Genomic DNA, 5,980 nt, shown 5'->3' on the forward strand with positions numbered 1-5,980 from the left:
GGAGTATTGTGAGTGAAGAAATATATTTTGGTTGGATTTCAGAGTATGGGAATGGGGAGCAATGTCCAATGAGGCTAAAAAGATTGGCCAATTTGTGTATAATTTTAAAAGCTAAACAGAAGAATTCATATTGGTTCCAGAGGCAATAGTAAGTCCCTGGAATTGAGTGGGTAGGGGAGGGACATGGTGAAATTTGCACTTAAAAAATAACTTTGGTAGCAATATGGAGGATGGACTGAAGTGGAATGAGACTTGAGGTAGTGAGATCAGGCTATTGTAATAATCTAGAGAGGTGAGGAAGGCTTGAACCAAGGTGGCAGCTGTGTGAGTTGAAAGAAGGGGCTAAAAGTGAGAGATGTCATAAAGGTAGAAATGGCAAGATTTGGTAAATGATTAGACAAGTGGGGTGAGGGAGAGAGCAGTCAAGGTTAATTCCAAGCTTAAAAACCTAGAAAACTGGAAGAATGATGGTGCTTTTAACAGAAATATGCAAGTCTGGAAGAGGAGAAGGTTTGGAGAAGATAATGATTCTTTCTGGAATCTCTCTGGAAATGTTCAACAGGCAATTGGTAGTATGTGTTTGAAGCTCAAGGTAGAGACTGGGTCTGGATGTATAGATATGGAGTCATCAGCATAGAGATAAATAATTAAACCTATCAGATCTTATGAAATTCCAGAGAGAGAGAGAGAGAGAGAGAGAGAGAGAGAGAGAGAGAGAGAGAGAGAGAGAGAGAGAGAGAGAGAGAGAGAGAAGGAAAAGAAGAGTAAGAGACGTATGGCAGAACCTTGGGCAACATCTGTAATTAGATAATTTGGATGATGAACCAGCAAAGGAGACTGAAAAGGAGTGGTTAGACAGGTAGCAGGAGTAGAACCAGGAAAGAATAGTTTTGGGAAAGCCCAGGTCAACACTGTCAAATGCTATAGATAGTCCAAGAAGGATGAGGACTGAGAAAAGACCATTGGATTTAGCGATTGAGAGGTCATTGGTAATTTTGGAGAGAGAAATTTCAGTTGATTGAGGAGGTTAGAAGTCAAGTTGCAAAAGGTTGAGAATGAATGAGAAGAGAGGAAGTAGAGGCAGTGAATGCAGATAGCTTTTTCTAGGAGTTTGGCTGAGAAGGGAGAGAGATATAACATGATAACTTGAGGGAGTGGCAGGGTCTAATAAAAGTTTTTTTTTTTTTTAAGGATGGGGTAGTTTGGGCATGCTTGAAGGCAGCAGGGAAGGAATAAATAGATAGAGAGATATTGAAGATTAGAGAGAGAAGAAAATGGTTCACATTATAATCTTCTGGAGAAGACAAGGAGTGACATATAGAGCTAGAATCCAAAGCTAGAATCCATAAAGACCTCTATTATCTTTTGCATTATTTAGCATTTTTATTCTTCTGAAATCATGGTGTTTCATGGACTTTTGTGACAGTAATGTTCTTTGAAAGTACTATGCAATTTCCCTAGGCAATCCAAACTGATTTTTTTCTACTTGACTCACGGCTCACCTGATTGTACATATACATAATTACTCCGTAATATGCATACACATAGATACTAATGAACTAACTTGATGGGCTTCATTTTCCAGCTGCATGTTATAGGCTATAAAAGTGGTCAGTGTAAATAGTGAGACTGAGCACCTTTGCATTGCTGTGTATCTCACTGAGGAGGTTTTGTGCAATTAGTACAATGTCACCTCTGAATGTAAACATTTGGGGAATGTTGCCATCAGCAGGGAATCCCTTTTTTCTTTGGACTTCATGCAGAACATTTTCCATCTAGTTTGTTGTGAAAAGTGCTGAATATGCTGTCAGAGAACTTGGGTTCAGATCCTTGTTCTGTTATTTTCTATCTGTGTGATATTGGGTTGGCACTTGACCTTTCTAGCACTCAGTTTCCTCATCTATAAAATGAAGGGGTTGGAGTACATGACTTCTAAGATTCCTTCCAACTCTAAAACTAAGACTCTATGAGCATATGTCTTTATCTCTGTGGTCACTTTTATTATAGAGGCATATAATTTTAATTAATTTTAATTCATTTAATTCATTCATGGAAGGCACCTTATCTCAGAACAGCTTTCAAGGTTGCATATTGTTATACCAAGTCAAATGCCTTTTAAAAACCAATAAACACACAGCATCCTATTATTTTTGTTCTTTGTATGTCTCAGTCAGTTGTATGATCATAGACATGTGGTATGCTATAGAAAACTGGGAATCAAGAGACACTGAGGACAAATAGCTGAGGGAGCAAACAACTTCAAGGAATATGATCCCTTGCTATAGCCTCAAGAAAAGACTTCCAATATCAAGAAAGGATTTCTAATGCCAAGAGTTATGAGTTATTCCTTTTCTACTGAGCAAGAAGAGCTAACTAAGTGAGTCTTGAAAAGGGTAGTGACTCGTGTTTAACTGCCTCTTTCTCTTCCTATTTGTGTAGCATAGCAGGGTCACTCAAGAATCTTCCTGTGAGAATTGGTCGAAGACAGCTCTCCATTTTCTCCATTCTGGCTACCATGTAGCCATTAGCATATGACAGCTAAAGCATAAGTCCTCCCTAGGTGAGACTGAGTTTGGATCTCACCCCTAACCACTTCTGTTTCTTTCCTAGTATAGGTAACTGGAAATTTATCTTAAGATGGTTTTGTCTAAGTTTCAAAGTGATTATGACTTTAAGAATTCAAGACATCCTGATGGAACTGACTGGCAGGAGGGGAAGTTGCTGCATAGGAAAAGATAACTACAGACAAGATAGGGAGCCCAGTCCCTGGTATGGCTAACAAGGCATGGACTTTTGTGTGGAGCTGAGGTGAAATGGAAAAGTGCCTATTTAGCAATTCTCTAACTGCTCTATGCTTTAACGCAGTTTAAATCTCAGCCTCCCAGGAGAATAAACAGTAGTTATAAGTTGTTACCAGATCCTGTTTTATGTTCTGTCAATACATGTTTGTGTGTTTGTTTAGCATTTTTTAACAGGAAATAAATATCTGTCCCATACCTGATTCATATTATACACTGAGTTGCTCCCCTTAGGAGGACAGCCTAAATGTGAACCAAACCTAAGCTTCAATTGATTGCCCTCTGGGGGTAAGGTGGGGAACATAATGGGCCAAAGAGTCATAGGATCATAGAATTGGAGAGTTGAGAGGGACTTGAATGGCTATCTAGTTGAACCCATACCCCAAAGCAACTCCTACTATAAAATACTCCACAAATGGCCATCTAGATTCTGTTTGAAGGCTTGAAAAGAAGAGAACTCACTACCTCTCTAGGTAGCTGATTCCATTTGGTCAGCTCTAATTGTTAGGAAGCTTTCCCTGACAGTGCCTGCACATAATAGACACTTAATAAATGTGTGATGAGTTGAACTGAATTGGATGTTTAACCTCCCCATGGTAAGGGAAAGAGGATGGGATAGTAGGATATATCCTTTAGTTCAAATCACAAAACCATCACTGATGGTTTGTTTGTCCAGGGTGGACAGTTTTACTATCTAGGACAGAGGAAAATAAACCAAGCTGGATCTTATTTTCACTCTTTATTGTTGCTTCCTCAGAAAAGGAGATGAAGTGGGAAACAATGAATGCTCTGGGTCAATTACTACAGTTTTAAGTGACTCCTCTCATGGCCTCATAGTTTTGAGGTAGTCCTCCAAAACTCAATAATTATTTCTAGAAGAAAAGTATATGATTTTCTAATGCTTTACCTTCATCTAGGATCAATTTAAATAGAATTCTACCTAGACAATGCCCCTAAAAGAGTCACAGGGAGATGTGACAGAAACATGAATTCTAGGATAGATGAGGATATCCAATCTGTATTAGGAGAAAGGGGGTTTTGTTGATGAGTCAAATAGAACAAAGGATGAAAAATGAAAGGGAAAGGATGATTATTATAGAAGGTTCAATCAGTTGTGAGATTAGATGCCTAACCATGCATTTTTCAGGGATAGGGACAGTCCAACCTGTTATGTCATGGATATACTGAGGACGCTGGATCATAGATAAAGAGCTGATAGTGAGTGACCTTGGAGACCATTTAGTACAATTTCATTTTATAGATAAGGAAACTGCAGCCTATGGAGGTTAGGTGACTTTCCCAAGTTCATACAGGTAGTAAGCATTAGAGTCAAGATTGAGAAGGATTGGTAAAATTAAATACTGGAGGGAATGTCTGTAAATGTAAACATTAAGTAAATTAAGATGTAAATCATCCTTTAACCTATGAATGTGGAATGCCACAGTGTCCCTCTCCTACCAACGAGCCCTAGCTGTGTGCTCATAGAGACTAGATTTATATCCTGGGAGAAACTGACCCCATAGAGGGGAGTCAGGCCCTTCTTGAACCTAGAACTGGGAGCTCCCAGCCTCTTGAACTCAGAGAAATTGCTGCTAAGGCTAGAAATACCTATCTCAGGATCAGTGTTCTATCAACTGTGCTTAAGCAAAGAAACACAAAACAGAAGAGGTAGTCAGGGACCTAAAGTCCAGGCTCAGGCCTGTCCTGGAACACACATGATCTTGCTGCCGTAGATAAGCAGTTGTCATTGCTACTGGGGAAGAGGGAATCTTCTTCCCAGATTGGAAGTCTGAGGAAGGGTCCCACTTGATTGACAGACAATAAGAGAGAGATAGCAGAAATTCTCTCCCTTTTAAAATTTACTGAGTCAGCAGCAACTTTAGGGAAGATTCATAGGGTGATCAACCATAGACCTCTGTATACGTACAAGTGGCTTGCCCATTGGAAGGAACAAGAATACATTGTCAGCTCCACTGGAAGTACCCAAATCTAGCAGATTGGGTGGGAAGGCTTCCTTGATTACCCTTTTCTCTGTGTCTCTCTCATTCTTTCTCTTGTTCTGTCTCTGTCTCTCTGTCTCTCTCTCTGTCTCTGTCTGTCTGTCTCTCTCTCTCTCTCTCTTACACATACACACATACGCATGCACACAGACTCAATCAATGATTCTTCCCTGGGGCATATGGGAGTATAAACCTGTACCTTGGCCATTTTGGGTGACATATTTGTTCTATCTGGGGTACTTCCCATGGAGTGCTTTGGACTCTTGATGAAGGGCATGTATACCTGAACAGAGACTTCTGGTTGGTGTCCATGTGCAGTTATGAGAGGCTATGTCAAAGAGCCAGTGGGCAGCAGGAGCTGGCAGAGTCAAATGAGAAACAATTTTCCCTGACATACTTTCCTCCTGTCTTCTGAGCATGTGGAGAGTATAATAGGAGTCATGGGTTACATGTTTCTTTGTATTTCTCAACATATGGGTATGAGACTTTTTTTATTTTGTGGTAGAAGGAATAAGTAGTTGTCCTACAAATTGAGAACCTTTTAGAGGAGACCCTAGACTTGAGCCATATTTAAGATTTAAGTGATTATCCCTAGAGTGCTGTTAGGTGAGGTAGATAGCTAGACAAGGAGAAAAAGCTTAACCTCTCCAATACGACCTAGTTTTGCCCAGTTTGCTCGAACCCAGTGCAGGGAACCTTTAGTGGAAGAGTGCTCCAGCACCATGGATCAGTGGGTCTATTATATTGGTAATAGGACTATAGCTTTGGGCATCAGGATCACAAAGAATGCAAAAGCAGAGTCTCTGTTTCTCTGCAAGCTATATGCCCTTGTGAGCAAGTCATTTACCTTCCCTGAGTCTCATTCTTCTTCTTCAAAATGTGTATAATACCCGTACAGATTGCCCAACAAGGTTTCTGTGAAGAGCAAATGAGAATCCATGCAAATAGCTTTGCAAGCATAAAGTATCTTGTAAATATAATTTAGTAGTAGTAGCAGTAATAATAGTGATTCATGAAAATTACATGTGTAGTTTTGCCTTCCTTAGCTAGGAAGGCTAGAGCAGAAGGGGATGGGGATAGAAGTCACTCTGACTTACTCCTCCCCTTCTCTTATCCCCAGGGGACTATGCAGCTGGAGGGCAGCCACAGTCTGCGAGTCCGTCCCTGTCCCTGGCTCCCTCT

The sequence above is a fragment of the Trichosurus vulpecula genome, chromosome 5 (assembly GCF_011100635.1).
Source record: "Trichosurus vulpecula isolate mTriVul1 chromosome 5, mTriVul1.pri, whole genome shotgun sequence".
NCBI classification, from domain to species: domain Eukaryota; kingdom Metazoa; phylum Chordata; class Mammalia; order Diprotodontia; family Phalangeridae; genus Trichosurus; species Trichosurus vulpecula.